The sequence below is a fragment of the Apium graveolens genome, chromosome 1, assembly GCF_009905375.1.
Source record: "Apium graveolens cultivar Ventura chromosome 1, ASM990537v1, whole genome shotgun sequence".
Classification (NCBI taxonomy): Eukaryota; Viridiplantae; Streptophyta; class Magnoliopsida; order Apiales; family Apiaceae; genus Apium; species Apium graveolens.
In genome coordinates this window covers 7,556,819-7,582,106 of record NC_133647.1, presented here as the reverse complement: position 1 = coordinate 7,582,106, position 25,288 = coordinate 7,556,819, and the positions used below count along the sequence as shown (strand labels likewise).

Sequence of the window (25,288 nt, the reverse complement as noted above, 5' to 3'; positions counted from 1 at the left end):
TCCATGGGTCGAAAAACAACATCAAGAAGCGAAGGAATGAATGCCTTTTTTGATGCTTATGTAGGGTCTTGCACGGGGTTGAAAAGTTCGTAAAGCATAAAGCTCATTTAGTTGCAAAAGGTTTTGTTCAGAAAAAAGGAATTAATTATAATAAAGTGTTCACTCCAATGGCAGGTCGTGAAAACATCAGGTTATTACTAGTACTCTCACGAAAAGAGGATTGGGAAGTACACCATTTAGATGTTAAATCAGCATTTTTAAGCAAAACCTCCTCAAAGAGGTGTATGTTATGTAGCTGGAAGGATTTAAAAAAAAAGACAAGAACATAATTATGCAAATTGTCAATGGCTCTATACGTATTACGTCAAGCCCTTAAAGCTTGCAATGTAAGACTGGAAAAATGCCTGAAGGACCTGGGTTTCGATCTATGCTTACATGAATAAGTTGTACATACAAAGTACAAAAAGTAGAACATTTTAATATTTAGAGTTTTGGTAGACGACCTTTTAGTAGCATGTTCTATTTATGATGTAATCAAATAATATCAGTAAAATATGAATAAAAAGTTTGAGACGAGTGACTTGGGTTTACTATCTTATTTTCCCAGTATTGATGGTAAACAAAAGAAGATGTTCACTGCACTGAAACGGTCTGCGTATACCAAGAAAATTATGGAAAAAGTAGAAATGCAGGATTGTAACTCATCGGAATTTTCAATGGAAAAAAAGTTGTAGTTAGATAAAGATGAAACTTGGCAGGTCCTAAATGCTACTAACTATCGATGCATACTATTGTTGGATGTATAAGGTATTTACATCATACACGACCCGATATTTTATATGCGGTAGGAGTTCTAAGTAAGTTCATGGAAATAGGTAAGTGATACAAATGATCATGTAAGTGGTAAACTGATCATGGGTTGGTATACACTAGTGATAAAATATAGGAAAGCTATAACAGGGTTTACGGAGAGTGATCTGACTGGAGATGTGATTGACATGAGAAGTACAGGCAGTATGTGCTTCTATTTAAATGATAATTTAGTGTTATGGGCTTCTAAAAGGTAGAGAGTAATCACACTCTCATCGTGTGAAGTAGATAGGACTTATTAAGATTTGGTGTCGGATTATGAGACTATGTGTCTACTTGTTATATGTAAAGTATTGAGATAGTCAGTAATATAAAGAGTATAAGGGTATATCTTATTATGTGCTACGTCTTATGTATGCGTATAAAAGATAAATGTTTAATGCGATTAAGGTAGAAGTTAGACATTCTGAGAAACATTGGGAATTGATCAGGTATCTAATTAGGGTTCTATTTTTTATTGTAGATTTAGAAAGCAGAGGCATTCAGGCTAGTAAAGGGACAGAAGTTTTAGGTGGCAGTAGCTGAGGTTCCATTAAACAGGAAATTATTTTGAGGCAAGTAACTCCGCCTTCTATAATGAATTGATTATAAAAAGATTATTGTTGATGCTATGATAGAGTAAAGGTTCTTCGTAAATCTTGTTATTGATTTTTATGAAAACCCTGTTATTATTCCTTGTGATAAACCTGTTATCAATCCTTGTGACGTACCCTAAAATTGACCCTTTGCATACCCTATCCTTGTATTTTGTTAACTTATGATCCTTTGAACATAAGAGAGACTTTATGAACTTTTCATATGCAACATCTTGTTAACCTAGACTCCTTGATAATCCCTTATGCCTTGTTATGCATCGTTCTTTGGAACTATCCTTATTGTGACCTTATTCACCCTTTTTAACATGTGATCAATATCTTTAACTAATGATCCCTGCTTACTTTCGATTTCTTCACATTCTTTAAACTTTTAAATTGGACTCAGGAATGACTTTCAACTTGAAAGAGTCTAAATGATTTCACTTATCAATAATGTTAAAACTGAATATAATCAAACTTTCTTATATTCCAACACAAAAGTTTTCCAAATGAATTCATTGAAGATTGGATAGAGACATAAAAGACTAGTGGGACTAGTCTAGTCATATAAGAGGTTAGTGGGGCTAGTCCAATATAAAGCTAAAATAATGCCATAGGTGCCTTTATGAACGGATGGATGTTAGTACGGGTTGATGACCCGTATTACATTTAAAAGATGGATATTCCAATCGAGGGTTCTTTAGTAATTTATAAAAGAGGAAATGTTTATCTTTAGTAAAGTATTTTGCTTCCTTTACTTGAAATGAAACATAATGAATTTCATCTTCTTTAAAGTTTTGAAACTTGATCGAGAACCCTGTCACTTTACTTTGTTATTGATTCTTGAATCTTGAATGATTGCTTCCTTTAAAGTGAGAAACTCCCTGAAAACCCCTTTATTGATTGTGATAAATGTCGGCTTTCTCTCAACTTTGAATCTTGAAAGCCCAGGAACCTTTTTCAACACCTTTAGTTAGCTATTAAAATAATACTGCCACCTAGCTTAGTTTTGTTCTAAGATAGAATGCCTCAAATAATGTTTATTACGTTGATATTTAGAAATACTTATATAGTTACTTGCTGAGCTTATTTTGCTCATTTATTTGCTTTGATCTAACAATGGCAATTAAGCAAGAAGATGGCCAGACTTAGGCGCACCGCTCGCATGAGCATTCCTGGAGGTCCCTACCGTGTTGTAGGATTTCAAATGCCAGATCAGGTAGATGTTGTGTGAGCAAGGGACAATAAGATGGTGGGAAATGTATTAGCTGAATTAGATACTTTTGGGTTATATAATTAGGTTTTAATTATATTTTAGGTTGTAATAACAATATTTTGGTTGGTAATTGTAATCTTGTCTCATACTTTATCTGGTTAGATCCTGTTAGTGTCGGGGTTTATTATTTTTCAGCTGTTATTATAATAGTATTAGTGGTATTGTGGCTCCTCATTCCTAACCCCGAGTTTGAGGCCGTCACAATTATCCTCGAATAATTACTAATAAAATATATAAATTGCCCACATGATAATTAGTTTCTAGATAATTAATAATTTTAGAAATAGTTCCTAAGCATCTAAAATATTAACAGTTTTATACACATAACTTAGAAAATACTTTAACTTCCAATATCAGTGATTTTAGTAATGAACATTGATCACTCATTATTAAAATTCTAAATAATATCTTTATTACTAAAAATGTCACAATTAATTATAAATGAGACAAATAACTATGATGCATATTATTTTAATATAATTTTAATTTTGATACTGATATGACATGAAATTGTCTACAATCATAATTTAAATCAATTAAACTAATATTCAAACTTAATGTTATAAAACTTAATTACCACAAATGTATATGGCATTGTAATTATGATAATCAAGATAGTAGCACTAAGTACGAGGTATTAGATTATAAATTCACAATTCCTTTAAATATTGAAGATTTAATACTTGTGAACTTAATTAAAGAATTCCTTGTAAGTGGAATTTCCAACTAATATGTAATAAGTAGTATCCCAAGTGCACAAACCAGTCTTAAAAATCTAATTTCATGAAGTGATTTAGTACACATTTCTGCAAGTAACTATTTGACCAAAAGACATGCTCTCAAAAGAAATGATACCGTGCATTAACTTAGAGTGTTCCACAAAGTTGTTGGAGCACAACAATCATCAGCTGCATGAGATTATTCTTTTGCTACAACTGTAGATGTTGAATGTGCTTCTTATCATAACAATAAATCAATCTTCTTACACGAGGTTGACAGCTTCCCGAGATGCTTCTCCTGTCACTTAAGTTGACAGCTTTCAGAGATGTTTCTCCTGTCTTTCTTACAACCTGCGTAATCTATATATTTAGCCAAACATGTTAAGCACATTATCTTTAGGGTACAATACTCTAAGAATTGGTAGTCCCTTACAATATCTATTTATCTTGTTAATAGCTATAAGGTTGGATTCTCTAGGATCCACACAGAAGCTTACATATTGGCATCTTGTGAACATCACATGTTGTCCATTTGCATTTCAGGAAAATAGTGAGCTGGTTATACCTCCATAGATTATCATTATACCTGAGTTGCATTAATCAAGCTTTAGTGGTTTCTGCTGATAAGTAGTCTTGGCATGTTTAGAATTTTCAAAATTTTACGTCCTCCAAAGATCCTTAACTTACATGTATTGCCATCATTGTTTGGTTTACTTCTGCTTCTAAAAGAATTAGTCTTTTGGCTTGCTTGTAGTAACTCTAAATAGAATTTCAACTTTTCCAACACGCTCCTTTATACCTACTTTGTAATTTTCTAAGCAAACAACCTTGCACAAGTTTTTGTTAGTGGACCAACACATAACATTATCATTATGTCACTGCTCATATAAAATAATATATTTGTGCCTTATGATAATGAGAGTTTTTTATATGATGACTTTACTAGTTCGTATTAAATTATAAATTTAGTTAGAGTGTCATACCATGTCCTTGACGATTTTTTGAGTAAGATACTAGTTTATACCAACCTGTAGTGAGCTTGTGAAGAAGAGATATATAGAGTCCAATTGATCTGCAACTGCAAAGTCCATGAACTGTTCTAAATTGACTTCCACTTTTGACTCACCAACTAGGAGTATACTTGTTCACACTGTCCTTATTGATTTTAAAGTTTTGAATGTGTATTAGGTGCTGGATATGTCATATTATTTTTAAGTCCCATCACTGGTGCTCTCTTTTATATACTGCTTCCAGATAATAACCTAGCATCCAGTTTGGCCCTGTCCCTCGTAACAATACCATTATCATCCAATTTGACTTTTGGTTATCCTTGTACCAATTACAAAACTTCCATTTGGTTTGGATATCAGCTTTCCTAATATCTGTTTTCTTACTGATTGAGCTTATTTTCCTTTGCAATCACCTAATCCGGATCTATCAGAGCTCCTGTAACTTTCTTAGTTTCTTTTTTAGATAGAAAACTAGAGAAATTAAGAACTAGACTCTGGGAATGATCTTTACATCAAACTTTTTGTCTCAACAAATATGTTCTTGTTGTATCCTCTTAATTTTCAATATGGTGTCGTGTCTGACTAGTCGATCCTTCTTTTGCTCCCCTGAGTTGTTGCTGGGATTTCCTAAAAATCATTATCCTTTCTAAGTGGCATCATTGAATTACTTAGTTGTATAAATACACTATCACTCCACTGAATCATCATTTCCATTATTTTTACCTTTAACAATTTGGAGCATGGAGTTGTTAAACTATGCATTTTGACTTTCAATCATCTTCTGTTGATCAACCACAAATGCCCTGTAGGATTTAGACTCTATTGAGTAGCCATGGAAAATATCCTTACAAGTCTTAGCTGCAAATGCCAAGATCTTCAAACAACTAAAACATTTCACTGTTAACTTCTGTAAAATATTCTCTCTAAACACTTTCAGGTTATTCTGTATTTGCTTATGTTGGCCATTAACTCATTAGTGATCTTCATGTATACCTCCTGATCAAGGCTCGATCTTACTTGTAGCAAACTATATTGACTGCTTCAGCCCTTTAGTATTTAAAAAGTCTTGATTTGATTGACATTGTCCTTGTTGCTTTAATCAAGTTCCGGTTCTTCCTTTGTACCACTCCATTCTGACATGGAGTTCCCAGTGCTGAATATCGTCTCAAAATATTCTTGTTGTTATAAATATTAATCATAACTGCTTCTTAAATTCATTCCCATTACCTGACCACAAGATTATTATAATTACAATTGCTTCTTGCTTGGTCATCTTGATTTGATCAATCACCATTTGTGATGTCTTGTCTGGAGAATGCATGACCAACAACTTTTTTTAATAAGAGTAGTCATCCTCTATCACTAAAGTAATTTTTTTCTTTGATGTAGACATGACATTGAGTGGTTTGTAGAAATTCATTCGTATAATTTAAAGCAGCTAAGTAATGTTAATGATATCTTTTCTTATGTTTGATGTTGTCTTTGGCTTCTCTTTTTGACATGACTCACATATTTCATCCTTCTGAATTCCAGATGAGGCAGTCCTCTCAGTAAAACTTTTTTTACAAAAGAGTTCCTTGGGTTGATGTTTAAGGGTGAGGGCTTCTATTACCATAGCTAAACTTTTATCAGATGAAGGTTTACAGTAGTAACCATTGACTTTACCTTTTATGGAGTTTCCAGTTCAGCTACAAGCATATCGTTTCCTTACTCTAACAAGAGCAAGCTTCTCAACCTTCCTGCTTGAGATGAAACACTACTCCTTCATTGAATTGACATTCTGTCCTTTGATGCAGAACCGTCTGATAAAAAGTTTTGTACCTTGATTCTCCAGCAAGAAAGATGCTTCCAATTGTTATTAGTTACACCAATGATTAATTGTTATCACTGATACCAATTGTTTAATCCATGATGACATTCCTTCTTCTACATAGCTTTTCCCCATAATTAAAACCATTATTTTCATCTCCAAAGATGACTGACGGGATAACTTTTGTCAATCATATTTATTTATGAGGCTCTTTCTTGATCATATGCCTTGAATGTCAATTACCAAGAATACATATGAATCAATTAACCTGTTATGTCCTGCACGCACAAATGGATTAACAGTTCTTGATACCCAACTTATTAGTTTGGGTCTGGATGGATTAGATATTTTTCTATTAATAATGATAACAACAGCTTCAACCTTAACATGCTAATTCTTATCTTTGACTGACCATTTTCACCATTATAATTTCCTTAAAATTTTCTCTAGGATTGGAGAGAAATGGCTTCAACCTTACATAAGAAGGACTAGCAGTCTTTATCCTATTATAATTCTTAAGCATGATTTTGTACAATTAATACTAAGAGATGCATTCATGGAATTTAAAAAAGCAAGCATTAAGAATACATGACATTCATTCAGAAATATTACACAAAAGACTACTTAAGCAAGACAAGCATGATATGGAACAAAAAGAATTAAGAGATAAATCACTAATTCTATCTAGTCCAATCATGTTGTTTTATGATATCTAATGTCTCTATCCAACTTATAAACCTTAACAAACAATTCTACATAAAATAAACAAATCAAAATTGTAATAGGATACATTAAATAAGCAGAAACAAAGGTCTTATATGCTGGAAAACATATATCTCACTAATGTAATAAATCATTTTCAACAAATATTCAAACAATTATTTAAGATCATCTAAAGTATCATGCACAAGTGTTATTCCCAAACAATCTAACAGATAATTATAGAGGGGGGGGGTTGAATATAATTATGGCTTCTTTTTTATTTTAAGAACAGTTCTACTATGAATATATAACTGTGTTTGATTTAGCAATGGTGCGGAATGAAAGTAGAAAAGAAATTAAAACAAAAAGTAATTAAATAAAAGTACTTAAAAACTTTCTGGTGGATTGAACTTTTATACCAGAGATATATATTAATGAGAGAACTCTGTGTTACAATATTGTACACAACTGCTTACAAGTTGAACTCAGAAGAACAGAGGAATTCTTTATAGATGTAGCCTTTTCTATTTCTCTGGTAATTGCTTACTAACTCTTTTTTTTACTTGCTGCACTTGGTTTATATATCCCCAAGTTACATGATAAAGAGACAAACAAATAAGACAAAATGTTTCTAGTCTAATCTCATGCTTCTTCATTTCTCAATCCAGAATCTTTGAATATCTTCACTTTAGCATGGAAATGGAAATGCTTCTTTGTTCTCTAAAACCTGTAATTAGGCTGCCACATTCCATTTGCATATACTCAATACATGTGACTGTCAAGTCACTATCAACTGCTCTTTTAAATTTGATCATCCATTAAAAACTGTATTGGATCATCCGTTGAGACTATGGTGGATCATCCGTTGAAACTTTGGTTGATCATCCATTGAAGCTTTAGTGAAACATCTGTTGAGACTGTCTTCATAGAAATTAACTCCATTTCATTTATACGAAGATTACAAGGCATCTGATATTTACAATTAAGCAACCTATCTTGCATATCGATATAGTAGTCAACATAACTTAAACATTCTATAATATCTAGTTCACTAAGGAATTATAATATGAAGGAATGTTCTACTTAACTTATTTTTACATAAGCTACTCTTTCAACGGATATTAAAGTGATCATCCATTGAAAGCTACAAACTCACTAAATGATATATACTAAGTGTTTTATTTAACTTATCATCAAGTTCACAACATATTCTTAAAAATCTCCCCCAATTTATGTCTACTGGAATTATAGCCATAAATTAAGAGAAACTTGATGATAACAAAACACCCTATGAAGACAGACTGAAATATAGTAGATAAAATTGACAAGTGCTATAATTTATTTGACATACATATAGAGGAAGGTTTGTAGAGAATCTCACAGGCCATTTTCAAGGTGCTCTTCTAGACTGAGCAAATTTAGGTTATTTCCTTGACTATCTGAACTTCTTTCCCAACTTCACATTATTTTCTTCAATTTGGAATTGGAGTTTCCTGTAGAACTCAGATTCATCTTCATTTGTCTGATCCAGCTTTTCTTGCATCTCCATGGGAGTTTCATTGCTTGCAATCTTTAGGTGATCTTCCAATCTGAAGAATCTTATGATGTATTTTTCATCTTTGAACTCCATTATCCAGTATGGCCTCAAATGCACCCTATCTCCAGTAAAATGAATTGTTAATACTTTTGGGAGTGCATTTGGTCCTCTCCAGCTATTCCTTATCTCCTCAATCTTGTTAAGTACCATTTTCTTGGCAACTATGTTGAATCCAAGGTTTTTCTTGATTGAGGAGAAGATAGTCACCAAAGTAGAATAACCTTCATTTAGAATTCCGTAAAGGGGCCAAGTCATCACTCTTCCACCCTTGTACCTGAAGACTAATCTTTCTGGAAGATGTCTGTAAGCATCAATGGATCTAACTTCATCTATCTCTTTTAGATAAAGATTTATTTCTGGGAATTCTTTAATGTCACAAATAAAGAGTTGATCTCCCTTGTTGACAGTTGGTTTGGGTTCGGCTAGTGGTTTGGATTGAAGTTTGACATGCTTGACCTTCTTTATTATGCTTTTCTTTGTCCTTCTTGGCTTGGTTTGAATTGGAATGAATAGATCAGAAAGTGGTAGGCTTTCCCAATCTATAGGTTCATCCTTGGGAATTATAGTTTCACCATGGAAATTCTTGTCAGGATAAACCTTGAATCCAGCGTGTTCCCCTATAGGCATGGCTGTTTGACTTGAAGTAGTAGATTGGGTTGGCATGTACTCCTCCTTTTCTTCATCAAAATCCAACATTCTCTTAGGTTTGAGTTTGTATCTAAATTTCCTAGTCTGCTTTGGTTTTTATTGCTTTTCTTCAATCAGATTCCCAGTTGTCACAGTTGGAAAAACAACTTAAGTGGGTGAAGGCTTCTTAGCTAGGTTCTTGGCATTTAAAGCAGCTTACTTTTATTGTTGTTTGAACCTCACCTTTTCTTCTTTCTTAGCATCTATAAATTGTGCATGTCCAGCCACCACACAGATCATTTTCCCATTCATGTAGATTTTACCTATTCTCTTATTTGAAACTGAGTCTCTAGGATATTTGAAGAAAGCTATAGACCTTCCAAGAAGTTTTTTCTCATCTGGCTTAGGGGTTTCATACATTAGATCCAATGGATTTATGTCTGAATTCTTTGGATAATTTCTCTTGGGTTTAAAAATTGCATTGGCCTTTAAAGATTTAATAGATGAGGATTGACCTCTTTCCATGTTCCCTAAGCTTATGTCATTTACAAGACTTTGCCTTGCTTCTCAATTGGACCAAACTTCTTGATATTTTCATCAAGCTTCTTCCATTTTTCATTTAGCTCCAATTCGGCTGCTGCTATATTGATCAAATCAATACTATTAAGGGCTGGTGGCTTGGAGAGAGTAATTGCTGGAACAATTACCTTGCTGACTTGTATGTTGTGCACTTTCTCCCCCTAACTAGCTGACTCTCCCTTGTTAACTGAAATGATAGAGTCTTTATCCCCCTTTTTGTTAGCATCAAGTTGAGTAGAGGTTGAGGTTTATGCAACCACCATTTTTTGAAGAAGCAGTGTTTTTTGAGCTTAAAGGAGGTGAATTTGAGTAATAGAGGTTTCAAGAGTCCTTATCCTGGTATCCAAAGAATCCACCTTGGTACTGAGATCAGAGTTTTTCCTGAGTTGCCTGTTGATATCTAACATTGTTGAGGCAGGATGCATAGACTCTATTCTCTCAGTAATGTCCTTTTTGACCTGTCCAATCTCTGCCTTGATCTCAGATATATCTTGTTTTTGAATGAGAGATTGGATTTTGTGTAGTTGAAGGGATTCAAGGTGGGCTTGGAAAAGATTCTTGGTGTTGGCATCTGTAGTGGCTTAGATAGAAGTCCGAGTCTGATGAATTAGATTTAAGAGAGTAGATTTGAAATGGTGCATATCACATTTTTTGCTAAACATCCAAGATGGAGTGTTTGTACTTGAGCTGGGGCCTGCTTCTCCCCCTATGTGCATGAGATCTCCTTCGTCATCATCTTCATCCCCGAACACATCCTCCGAACCACCATTTTGATAATCAAAATCATCACCAGCTGTGGAGGGCATGGCAGTGATTGCATCCTTGGACCTTTATTTAGAAGCAGTTGTGTGCACCAAGTTGAGAATTATCTCAACAGCCTCATTGTCCTGTTCAGCCAAAACTTGATAAGCTGGAACATGGTGAGTAAATGCCTCAGCTTCATAAGAAACAGAGTCTAAGACAGCTTGATAATCTTGCTGAAATAACTGTTTCTTTTCAGCCTCATTGACATCCCTTAACTCACTAACAATGGGCTCTTCCCATTCTCAAGTACCTGCTTTTCCCTCATGATTTCTCTTTTCTTGCATCAAAGGCTCCCCTTGGCTTCTCACCCTCACCTTCACCTACTAAGGTGGAACTCCACTCACTCACTTTTTCCAAACTTGAAGAAATAGCTTACAGATTTTTTCTCTTTTCCTCTCCTTTTGCCTGAGAGCAACTCAGCCTCTCACTCTGTTCACTCCCTTCCCTCAATCCTATAAGTGATTGTACAACTACTAAATCATCTGCACTTGTGACAATAAGTGAGATTTTAAATGGTGCAGTGGTAGTTAATGGATGAGAAACATTCGACGAAGCAGTAGTTGAAAGTGTCAACGGATGATTGCTGTTAGCACATCCGTTGAGATACAATCACTAGTCATTGGATGAACAATATCTCTCGAGATAGTAGAAATGACAGTGTTGGAGTAGAAACTACTGTAGAATCTATGGTGATTGATTTGAGATTTTACACAAATTTCTCAGTAGAATAAAAAAGAAATGGCAAGTGAGCCAAGAAATCATCTAAAAGATGATGCTCACTTACTGTAGATTTTGGCTTCTCCATGAGAGTCAAAGATGGAGAATCAGGAATTGATGTGTGAATCATGTCCACATACAAAGCATTTGTGGGTGAGTTTTGTGTGTGAGGTGCTTCTATTATTAAAGATTTAGGTTGTGACTCCATATTTACAGGAGCCACATCAACCTAACTTTGAGAAGGTGTGTAACTGAGTCTTTGACTGTAGTTTGCACAGTGTGTGCACCCTATGTATCTCGAAGTATTTTAGATTTCTTCTTTCTAGCATAAGTTTGGGGTGAGCTTGTGTCCCTAACCCTCTTGGCATGTACTCTTGGTTGAGATCTTATTTCAATAGTAACATCCTTTTGGGAGGATGAAATTAGTAATGAGCTTGAGTCCTTATTAAGCACTACAGTTTGTTGGGAAACTACCATGTGGCTAATTTGGGTTACATATATCTCTCCCTCCTTATTCTTAGGGCTTTTTTATGTTCATTATGTCCCTTACCAGACTTACTTCCCTTCACACTCCCCTCTTGGTTTTAGTGAATGTGATAACTAGCTTCTTTTGAGAGAAACTAGAGGGGGCTTTCTTTGACTTGGATTTTGAAATTCTTGGTTTTGTAGCTTGGGTAGGCACCTATTTGGTCACTGTCACAGATGTCATAGCCACAGTTGATTACAAAGAAACTGGTGGTTGAGAAGTAGTAGGGATAAAAATATTTACCTCACTTACCTGAGACTCTTCCATAATTGGCATGTACACAAGGGGAACATCCTTGTGGTGATTTGTCTTGTTCATTTCAGCAATAATTCTTCTCTCTTGGACCCAACACTCTAACTTGTTTGTTGGGTTCAAAATTGAGAGATCCTCAGACACAAAATTAGTTATTAACATAAAGAATCTAGCATAATATATGTTTTTAGACCTCTTCTTAATATCTCATAATTTACTCCATAATTCATACATAACTAATGTGCTGAAATTGAAATACTTATCACTAAGAAGCACATAAAGCATGTTAATAATTGAATAAGTTAACAAAACCAAAATTACTGACTTTTCCAGAAAACAGCTTGATAAAATAATCACACAAAAAGCTCCATTATTTTCTAGGACCCATTCTCCTAACTTAGTGGCATTAAGAGCATAACCGATAGAAATTAGCATGTTACACACATCAGTGTCAGTGTGCGGAGCAAGTGTGTTATTTTCAGGCAGTTTAAAGCACTTTTCAATTGTATCACAGTTGATACAGTGTTCATTACATTTAAGAGTGAAGGTAATTGTTTTGTCCTTTGAGTTCAACACTGCTGTAGTCCAAATTTCCTCGACAACTTCACAGCAAATGGTTGGAGACTCGAGCATGGCATAACTCAGTTTGCAGTTAATGATGAAGTCCATCATTTTTTATAGTCTTCAGATGCCGGAATTTGCTTGTTCATCAAAGCCACGATAGTGTTATTTTCATAACCATACGCAATTGAGGACATGATTTTGACTACTGGTGCCATTGCTGTGGTTGAAATTAGTTGCAGAAAGAGAGTAATTGCTTTTAGAGAAGAAGAGAGTTAGAGAAATTACTTGAGAAAGATTAAAGTAAAAATAGGAATGAAATTAGCTTTTATACTTACTCAGAAATAAACTGTCAAAAATTAAAAAGTAAAATAAAGTAACCAATCAAATTAGCCCAAAATAGCCGTTTAAAAATAAGGAAAATTGTCAAAATTCTAAAATTATCCATGGAAATATACATAGAGGGTGTAAATAAATTCGATGGATAATGCTTAGAAATAACGGCTAGGATTGAGAGCAATTCAACGGATAAAGATGAAAGTACCCAGAATAATGTTTGATACTCCAACGGATAATGAAATTCAACGTATATTCCTTTTCAATGGATAATGGACATCCGTCGAGATGTAAATTTTGACTTAGCCAAAATTTAATTTTTAACAGAAAGCATCAAATATTATTCGGGCTACGTTTCAATTTGCTTAGACATCAACATAAATTAAGAGTAATTAAGCATACTTAACTCACTTACCAACCTAGTAAAGGTGGATTCATCAAGTGGCTTGGTAAAGATGTCTGCAAGTTGCTTCTCACTTGGAACAAAATAAAGTTCCACAGTACCATTCATGACATGTTCTCTAATGAAGTGATACTTGATGTCAATCTGCTTGGTCCTTGAATGTTGCATTGGATTTTCATTAATTGTAATAGAACTTGTGTTGTCACAGAAAATAGGAATCTTATTCACCTGTAGATTATAGTCCAAGAGTTGATTTTTCATCCATAAAATATGTTCACAGTAGCTACCAGCAGTAATATATTCAGCCTCAATTGTAGAAGTAGAGACTGGATTTTTCTTTTTACTGAAATAGGATACTAGCTTATTTCCTAGAAATTGACAGGTTCATGTTGTACTTTTTCTATCAATTATACAACCTGCTTAATCTGCATCTGAATAACAAGTTAAATCAAAACCAGAATCTCTAGAATACCAAATGCCAAGTTTTTGTGTTCCTTGAAGATATCTGAAAATTCTCTTAATAGCTATTAAATGAGGTTCTCTAGGATCAGCCTGAAATCTAGCACAAAGACAAGAAGCAAACTATATATATGGCCTACTAGCTGTTAAATATAAAAGTGAACCAACCATACCTCTATAACTTGAAATATCCACAGACTTTTCAGTAGTGTTTAATTCAAGTTTAGTTGCAGTGGCCATGGGAGTTTTTGCAGATGTGTAGTCCATTAAGTCAAACTTCTTTAAAAGATCATAAATATATTTGGTTTGACTAATGAATATCACTACAAAAAATCAGGCCATTTATGACGGTTTCTATGATCCTAAATCGTCGTAATTGAGGCATTTACGATGAAAATATTCCGTCATTTTCGCTCGAGTAGTAAGTTCATTTTTCGTTAGAAAATAAAATTTCATCGGAAGTTCGATTTTCATCACAAAATACAATTTCGTCGGAAGTTAGTAGCCAGAAGCCAACATTTTCAATAAAAAAGAAACCAACTTACGACGGATAATATTGTCGTATGTTACCAACATGCGACGGAAAATAGCGTCGTAAGTTAGTAACTTCCGATTGGATAAACACAGTATTATAGAAGGCGAGACCTACAAGCTTGCAAAATTAAAATTTCAATAAATTGATTTAAAATATGTTGAATACTATATTACAACGGAATATGTGATGAACAACCATCGTAAGTTTGTTTTTCCAGAATAATCAAATACCAATTTTTCAATTCCCATCCATTTTCGGCATCCAATTTAAATTCTAAACCTGTCAAAGTCAAATGCAATCGCAAATTCGATACAACTCTAAACCTGCCAATCACAAACTCAACACAATCAAAACTTAAAACTAATACTACTAACTTACATGAATTATATCATAAATCTGTACTAATTCAGAATCAAAAGTATAAAGCAAACTAAAATTCAGTTTACAAACACCCACAAAACCAAATTAAGTTTACAAGCACAACTTGGTTATCTTAGAAACATTCAAATACATAAAGCGAAAATTAATCCCTGATAACTGGACCACCACGAGGGACACGGTCATAAAAAGAACCGCGATCACGATCTTCATCAGACTCGGTACTCTCGTCATTGCTCTCACCATCATCGGAATCATCTTCGGTAGCTAGGGCCTTCCCCTACAATACACACTTAAATAAGTGAGAAATTTGTAATCAATACCATACATTTAGGCAGAATAATAAATCAAAAGGATAAAAAGATTCAACACCTTCAACAACAAGAAACAATACATCACTGGAAAATTAAGAAAAAATGGCCAAAAATATATTTTTCAACTTATTTTATAGCTAGCTGAAAGTATGTGTATAGTGTAAGTTTGTGTACATGTTATTTATGTACTCAAACTGTAGAAAGATATAAATGCGGTTAGAGATATGATTAGCGTTAATCTAATGAAACTAGGATTAAGATACCATTAAAAAGGTACACAACACAAAATAGGTTAGTGTGTATGGATTTAACATTTTTACATTACATTAATAAAAACTACGATTCCTAGTTAATTAATGGCCCCGAAACAATTTCTGCATTGCCACCGTTGAGTAAACGACTTCTCAAAAAACACAATGTTCAAAAATTAAAAGTAACTATTAAATGAGTAACTTTAACACAAAAAACCACTGCATCAGGGAAATATATAATTATTTTTACAAAATACTCTTGGGGTTTGATTAAAAAAAACGAATGTGAAAAATGGAGTCAAGGGCAAGAGTAAGACTATATAATTTAATAGTAACTGGCAAAACAAATAAAAAATTAAAAAAATACCCTATATCCCATTAGTCCCTATCCCATTAGTCCTTCAGCCTTTCTAACTACAAACCTTTTTTTCCGTTAAAAAATTAAACCAATGTTCAGCCATAAAAATGAGTAGTTCAACCACCTATTTATAACTCCTAGTCCTAATTATATAATTATCATGGTCTGTCCTTAACTTTTGTAACATTCTAAGATGAAACTAAAATCAGATATAAGAAAGTTTTGAAATTCTAACATTTCATATACCTTATTCAAGAGAAAAGGCTAACGAAAAGTTTACCTTGGCAGTTCTTGGTCCGTCCATCTTATAGATATTATTTAGGACTTCCACCACAATCCTAACAATAGCTTGACGCGTCTCTCTAGTAATAGGATGGTTCGGAGGTAGTGAGGAGTCTTCTTCCACCACCTACTGTGCTAAGAGACGAATCTGCTCGGTTGTCAACATATACTCTTCCGGATTGGCTCGAGCCTGGGTGAAGGTCTCATCCAAGACACACATGAACATGTCATCCTATAAGCGAGTCAAGGCAGATCTTCCAGAGCTTCGTTCTCCTTTTTGAGGACGTGGGGACATGCACCAGGCTCTATAACAATATAAAATCGATATGTTATCACTGGGAACAAACTATATGTAACAACTCACGTATTTTAAACATTTCAAGTATATAAAAGAAATATACCGTAAATATCAGAGGCTCGAACCGGTGGATGTCCAAGAATCACGTTCTTACGAACACCACCCACCGCCTCTATCCAACTCTAAATTTGGGTCTCCTTAGGATCAACTCCTTTTTTCCGCATATGCTAATGTCACGCTCGTGTGAAATGATATTATCACATATACATATTAATTAACTATGAGCATATTACTTGATACTTAAAAAACGTAGTATTGATTAATACTTAAAAATGAAAAATAAAGGCAAGAAATTGAATTCACCTGTCTCCAAACAGATTTAATATATAGAAGGGCTACAAGGGAAAGAGAGAAATTAAGCTGGAAATATGTTTCTAGGTTTGAGTATCAGAATTAGGTTATTTAATAGAATTAGACCAGGCTGCCAAGACACCTCGACCACCTTTTAATGTTTAGTTATAAACTAAATTACCCACTTGGGCTTAAACATACACTACAAGAAAAACGGCTAAATTTGACCGAAAATTTTCGGTTATATTTAGCTAAATTTGACCACCGGAGGTCATATTTAGTTAAATTTGACCGAATTGTGTCGGTCTTTTTTAGACTGGTCAAATTTAGCAAAATCGTACAAATTTAACATAAATTTGACTGATCAAATTTGACTTCCTAAAATTGACCAATTAAATTTGACCAATTTTTTGAAAATTTTGAAATTTGATTTTTTTTAAATTGGCGCCTAAAAATTTATATTTTTTAAATTTTGCCGCTAAAAATTTTAAAATTTGAAAAATTGTGAATTTGCCGCCTCACATAAAGCAAATTTGGCCGAATTCCGTCAAATTTATAAATTTGACCGAACACAGTCAAAAATATAAAATTGACCGAAGGAAGTCAAATTTAATTGTAACCCATATTTTCAAATGCGGTAACTTCCCGGTACATTCTGCTAAGTTTCTGCCAAAAATCTACTACAACACATAATTTTTATTATTATGATTTTGTGTCACTAATCAATATACAATTTATGTTATACAGATAATTAACACAACAAAATAATTACATATCATATTTCATAATTATTTATATTATTTTCATTACAAACTTAACTAAAACTTTCAAATTGAATTCTAAAATACTACTTTTTGTTTATTTAGTTTGACAGAAATGGTCACCGGACATTGCTTGGTTGATGAATATGCTCCCGTCACTGGAATAACTTCGATTGTTGAAAACTCTTTTTCACCTAATTTTCATAAGTTAGAATTTGTTATTGTTAATGTTATATGAAACAAAATTTGTAAGAGATTAGTTTAGCATGTATGAATATCTAAGTGTTTGTATATATATTTGTGTATATATCTGTTTATGATTTGTGGGAGAAGGTAGAGAGAGGTAGATGTGTGGGAGAGGGTATGAAGAGAGGTGGAGAGGAAAATATGAAAGAGATAATGGAGGAATTATAATATATATGTATGTATATAATGTGTTTATATGTAAAAGGGAGTTGCTGTGAAGAATCTGGACCATTGGATTGTAATTTTGGTTAGTTAAATTTGGACTGTTGGATGTGTTTCACATGGATAGCTAACATGGCATCAAATTTGACCGCGTTCGGTCAAATTTATAAATATGACTCCGTTCAGTCAAATTAATAGATATGAAGATTTCAGTTATATTTATAAATATGACTGATGTCGGTCAATTTAGTAAATTTAACAAACTAGGATTTGCGGTCAAATATGTACTTAAATTTGACTAACAACGATGATATTTTTAAATGTGACTGAAAGCAGTCAATTTTATTGATGTGATAAATATGATAAATTTTAATATATATATATGGAATTGATAAATAAATTTAAAAAAAATATTTAAACTCCAAGTGTATTGCAAATGACATAACTACCCATAATGGAAACAAATTCCAAGAATTTTACTTTTAATAATCATGGAAAAATGTGTAATAAAATGTCTAAAATTTAAAAGTGGAGTTTATATAGTAAAAAGTGGAGGTTATTTAACAATTTCCTAAACATATATAAATAATGAATTTGCAATTCATATAATCATTTTAATTTTTACATACACTCTAAAAGTCTAAACTAAGAATAAGTAATTCGTGTTAGTCCCAAAACTTGAACACAAAAATGTATTCTCCTGACTTGCCTAATACAAACATATTCCGAGCATTAGATCAAACACTTAATCTGCACATAAAAAAATTTAGAAAGTAGATGTAAAAAATACCAATTCTCATATTTTATACAAAGCGGATAACGCATACACAAAAACATATCTGGAAATGAAAAATGGGTTCGAGAATTCATACCTAGTGTGATGAAATAGCGTTGAAGAGGCATAATCAGGGAACTAACTTTTCGATCTTATCTATAAAATACAACTCTATTGAATAAAAAACAAAAATAAATGGCCATATACACAGGAAACACATGCTAAACAAAATAAGTGATGATGATTTGATGAATTTGTCCATCAAAATATTGTTCTGTCGAGTTAAATAAACAAAAGAGAAAAGATATATATCACAGAGGAAATTGTTGCAATGAAACAAAATAAAATTTGAAAAATATATTCTCTACTTGAGGGATAAGGCATAATTGCAGTGAAAGTGTTAAAATTGATATTTGAAATTTAAAATCGAGTGATGCAATGTGAATAATAGATTTGATTTTTCTAGTAACCACTGGTTGCTACAATCACTGATAATGGGGAAGTTAACAAAATGTTCCTACAATCATATAATGATGTTATGCTCACCCATTTGAAATGGGTGAGCTCCTAATATGGATAGTCCAGATTAAAACACCATAACTGCAATGTAATTATTTAAATAGATCAACCCAGAACAGAAGTGGATATATCCAAAATCCATGTCAAATATGGATAGTCCATGTTTAATATGTAAAAATAGTGCCAAACGGGTATGGATAGATCTATGAGAAATATGTGTAATAGTACATATTTAGAATATATTGATATAAGAGGCCTATATATTTTTCCAAGAGCTAGGAAGAGTATCTCGTACTCTAACCGGATTTTGATGCTTGAAGCCAACAGAGTGATGATGGACGACCACATTACTGAGCCAAGTACATGAAAACTAATGAAAAAGATCATTAGGAGAATGTAACTTTTGTGCTACATATAATAATGACCCTTACGGTGATGACTATTACTATCAAGTTTGTGTTGATATGCAGAATGTATTCGCCAATTGCCATCATATCTGGAACTTTAGGTTACTAAATTTCCAAAATAATATAGAGCGGATAAACATAATAGTTTTTTAATAGTAGTAAGATAAAATTTAAAAATAGATTTCTTAAAACTAAGAATAAGTAATTCGTTTTAGTCCCAAAACTTGAACATAAAGATGTATTCTCTTGACTTTCCTAATACATACATCTTCCGAGCATTAGATCAAACAGTTAATCTGCATATAAAAAAATTAGAAAGAGGATGTAAAAAGCACCAATTTCCCATATTTTATACAAAGCAGATCACGCATACATAAAAACATATCAGAAAATGAAAAATGGGTTCGAGAATTCATACCTAGTGTGATGAAATAGCGCTGAAGAGGCAAAATCAAGGAACTAAATTATCGATCATATCCATAAAACACAACTCTATCAAATAAAAAATGAAAATAAATTTCCATATACACAGGAAATATATTAGCTAAAGAAAATCAGTGACGATGACTTCTTGGATTTGCCCATCAAAAATTGTTCTATCGAGTTAAAAAACAAAAGAGAAACAGTATATATCATAGAGCAAAGTGTTGCAGTGAAACAAAATAAATTTGAAAAATATATTCAGTACTTGGGGGATCAGGCATGATTGTAGTGAAAATGTTAAAATTGATATTTGAAATTCAAAATCGAGTGATGTAATGTGAATAATAGAATTGACTTCTCTAGTAACCACTAATTACTACAATCACTGATATTGGGGAAGTTAACAAAATGTTCCTATAATCACGTAATGTTGTTATGTTCACCCATTTGAAATGTGGTCGCTCCTAATATGGATAGTCCAGATTAAAACACCATAACTGCAATATAAATATTTAAATGGATCAACCAAGAACAGAAGTGGATATATCCAAAATCCATGTCAAATATAGATAGTCCATGTTTAATATGTAAAATATTTGTAAAACGGGTATGGATAGATACATGAGAAATAAGGGTAATAGTACACATTTAGAATTTATTGATATAAGAGGCCTAAGTTCTTTCTGAGAGCTAGGCAAAGTATCATGTACTCTAACCGGATTTTGATGCTTGAAGCAACCAGAGTGATGATGGATGGCCACATTACGGAGCCAAGTACATGAAAACTAATAAAAATGATCATTAGGAGAATGCAGCTTTTGTGCTATATATATTAATTATGGCGCCCTCCAAACCCAGGTCAGAAGTTTGGGGACCACACACACACAACTTACAACAGGTTAAAGGATGTACACAAGCCACACACATACACTTATATTACAAACGCCCAAATCCCAACCATTCAAACTTACAATTGAATATTAAACATCATTATAAACTTTACAAACTTAAACTATCTCAAAAGCTGTCAGCTAGCTTAACTCGATCAACTTTGACCCCTAACTCTCACACTGGATTGGGGATCCTCGCTATCAACAGGTTTCTTCTTTATTGGAAAAGAACATAAACAAAATTGCATAAATAAGCTAACTAGCTCAGCAAGTCATATTGACAATACTGAGAATAAACAATGATCGAGTGAAATGTTTTGAGGTGTCAAGAGAACAGTGGATAATGATTCATAATTGGATATTAAATTTTCATTTAAAAAAACAAGGTTAGGCTGCTGATCAGTCACGCACTAACCCTGAGTAAGGCACACAGCTCTGCTCTAATTACTGGATCCAAGGCACACATCGGCCTAACTTGACCACCAATCTGGCCTGACCAAGAATCTGGTCCATAATTTTTATAAAACAATCCAATTCTATCATAATAACAGAATAAACAATGTAAAGCAATAATCAGAATCATAAGCAATATTGAATGTCCGATAATGAGATGGTTGCAATCTTCATAAAAGGAATATGGCTATCAAGTGGTGAAAGAACTGGATAACAAAAGAATCAAAGTTTCAAGGTTACAAGGATTTGATCTTTCAATGCATAAGGTACAATGGTTTGCGTATATAAGTAATCTTGGTTCAGTGTTTTGTATTGAGTTTGTATGTATTTATGGAGTAGTATCGTATTTCAGTGGTTTATATTCGGGTAATGAACATCAATGGTTTAGAAAGAATAAGGTTTACGGCGAAATGATCAATAACTGGAATCAAGGTTTAGAGTTCAGTTCTTCAAAGCACTTGCTAAATAAAATAGGACTATCAGTTATCTACAATATATCTCGAAAAAGTTCGAAACACTTGCCTGGTACTAGCTTGCTATACTTCACTAATTTCTAATCATAATCTCCTACTCCTCGACTACCTGTTTCCCTTTCCTACGCCTTGCCTCTTCAGCTCACATATCATAAGTATCTATCAATACTTAACTCATATGATTCTATTCGGTATACACTTCTATCTACCCTTCGTTTTACCCAAATACGACTAACGAATTGAAAGTTCTGCTAGAAACAAGTAAACACTGAACACATAGATCAATAGTCCAACAAACAAGTCACGTATAACACATAGCACGTCGAACAACTAATGAAATTCAATTTATAAAGAGGTCTCGGGTCATAAACACTATTTTAGGTATTCAATATGATTTTTAAAACATTTTTCGGAGTCAAAACAGGTCGTTGGATCAATTTCGGCTGATAAACAGAGTCTGATTACTCAAATCTGACTCTAAAATAATTTTATATTAATTAATATTTTAAAACTCGAAACTATTTTTCAGGATTTTTAAATCATTTTAAAATAATAAAATCCAATTAAATAATCAATTAATAAATAATTAAACTAATTAATCAATTAATATTTAAATTACTTGATCAATTAATCAGTTAATTATTAATTAAAATTAATTAATTAAGTAATTTATATATATTTTTGAATTAAAAAAAATTGAAATTAAAATAAATGATTTTTGGAATTTTAGAAAATAAAAATCAATTTTGGAAATGAATTTATAAAAGAAATCTGATTTTTAAAAGTTTCTGAAATAGAAATGAAGTTTTTTGCAAAGTTTGAAAACCATGGGGGACTAAACGGTAAAAACAGGAATTAGGAATTGGTTTTACAAAAATTTGGATCAAAACCGGGTCAAACCGGGTTGGATTTCGGGTCGCCAAGAACAGAAACGGGTTCTTCATGAACCAAGAATCCGGCGACCGGAAAACAACTCCGGCGAGCCCCGATGTGAGCAAAAACAACATGGTTTCGCATGATTCAGACGGGGTTTTCATTCCAAATCAATCCCAGAGTTCAAATCAAGCAACAATCGAGCCAAACAATATCTGGCAATAGAAATCCGACCAAAACTCCCAAGAACACCGACGAACTTTCAAATCAAAACCATGGTCACTACGAGCAACGTCGATTAGCAAGCTATATATGAATCGATTGCAAATTTCAAGTGGAACAAAACCCACCCCTCTAGAACGTCTACAAATCCCTATATAAGAAACCCCCAAATTAAATCAAGAACTTTCAAACGAGTATAAACCCTAATTATAAAATTCGAGAATCAAACCCTAATTTAAACATGTTGTTGAACTCCAAATTGATCATATGATATACCAAAATCATCAGGAAAAGAAGAGTTATAACATGAAATCATCAAATCATATAAACAGTTGCTCGAACTCAAAACCCAAATTTTAATTCCAAGAAATTCAAATATAAATTAGTTTATAGGAAAATAACCTTTAATTCTACAGTTATTCTGATGGATGGTTCTGAAAGTACAAATTAATAGCTTCGTTTTAAGTATATGCACGCCAAAATCTGATATCGATAACACCTCCGAATTTGAGTTGGAATACGAAGAACGAAATATAAATATAGTATTTTCTCTATTTTATAAAGATTTTACTGGTTTGCAAATGATTTTCGGTACGGAAATAATTACGGTAGGGGCTATTTATATTTACGGAAAAATAGTATCCCGTTGGATCATTCCGGATATAAAATATTACGTTTATTTAGAAAAACATATCCAAACTGTACTGTTTTTGGGATAATTATCCAAATCTGTACAATTTGTACTGCGGTCTTGGTCTCAGCGCCCGGTTACACATATTACGAGGTGATAATTATAATAGTTTAATAAAAAGATCCCGTTTATCAAAAATACGAGTTTTATTGATTTACCGAAATGAATTTTGTATCGAAAATATTACGTCGGGACCCGCATAGGACAAACCGTATGCCGGATCGAAAAAGTCAAAACATGGAAAATGCTCGGAATATTGCAATTAGGTTAGGAAGGAGTTCTCGGAAGAGTTTCGGGTTATAAAAACGTAAAAACGGGTGAAGTCGGCTAGTTACCGATTATATAAAATAGTTTATAAATAATAGGAAAAAGAATGTATTAGATTCATAAATTTCCTATAAAATCACAAATCAACATAAAAATAAATAGGAAGATATGATAATTATTTATATTTTATTTTGGACATATAAAAATTAAAATACTCAAATTATATCAATTTTAAACATCCAAACACGCATACCACTTAACACATAATTTACAGAATAAATACTGAACATGCATAATATTTATTTATTAGCAAAAATAATTACACGATATATCCCAGATATTACATCCTCCCCCCCTTAAAAGGATTTTGTCCTCAGAATTTCCTAAGAAAATAAATGAGGGTACTTTTCTCTCATATCACTTTTTAACTCCCAAGTTAATTCTTCAACTTTTGGGTTTCTCCACAATACTCTTACTAACTTTACTACTTTGTTTCATAATACTTTCTATCTTTCTTCTAGAATCTCTATCAGACTCTCTACATATGACAAATATGCTTGAAGTTCTATCGGCTCGTATTCGATTACATGTCTGGAGTCTGGATTATACTTCTTAAGCATTGATACGTGAAAAAAATTGTGAATGTGCTCCATGTGCGGGGGTAACGCCAACTCGTAAGCTACTTTTCCAACACGCTTTAGAATCTCAAAAGGTCCGACATATCTAGGGCTCAGTTTTCCTATCTTCCCAAATCTTGTCAATCCCTTCCACGGTGATACTTTTAGCAATACCAGATTTCCGTCTTCGAATTCCATATCTTTCCTTGATTGGTCTGCGTACTTCCTTTGACGGTCTTGTGCTACTATTAATCTCTTCTGAATAACTTCAACTCCTTTGTCTATTGCACCAATTCAGGCCCAAGTATTTTGCGTTCTCCTACTTCATCCCAATATACGGGAGATCGACATTTGCGTCCATAAAGAGCTTTATAGGGTGGCATCCCAATACTGGCATGATAACTGTTGTTGTAAGCAAATTCTACCAATGGTAAATGCTCGTCCAAATTTCCTTAAAAATCAATAATATGTAGTGAAAATGTTAAAATTGATATTTGAAATTCAAAATCGAGTGATGCAATGTGAATAATAGATTTGATTTTACTAGTAACCATTGGTTGCTACAATCACTGATAATGGGGAAGTTAACAAAATGTTCCTACAATCACGTAATGCTGTTATGCTCACTCATTTGAAATAGGATCGCTCCTAATATGGATAGTCCAGATTAAAAAACCATAACTGTAATATAATTGTTTAAATGGATCAACCTAGAACAGAAGTGGATATATCCAAAATCCATGTCAAATATACATAGTCCATGTTTAATATGTAAAAATAGTGTAAAATGGGTATGGATAGATCCATCAGAAATATGGGTAAAAGTACACATTTAGAATATACTGATATAAGAGGCCTAAGTTCTTTCCGAGAGCTAGGCAGAATATCCCGTACTCTAAACAAATTTTGATGCTTGAAG

General features: G+C 33.0%; 1 long non-coding RNA gene across 1 annotated transcript; it reads right to left on the bottom strand.

Moving 5' to 3' along the window:
* Positions 1–14,955: 14,955 nt before the first annotated feature.
* Positions 14,956–16,559, bottom strand: LOC141719082 (uncharacterized). The gene is made up of 3 exons (XR_012574018.1): positions 16,343–16,559; positions 15,940–16,246; positions 14,956–15,016 (listed from the first exon to the last, which is right to left on the bottom strand). It is a non-coding gene; the product is annotated as an uncharacterized LOC141719082 (long non-coding RNA).
* Positions 16,560–25,288: the final 8,729 nt, after the last annotated feature.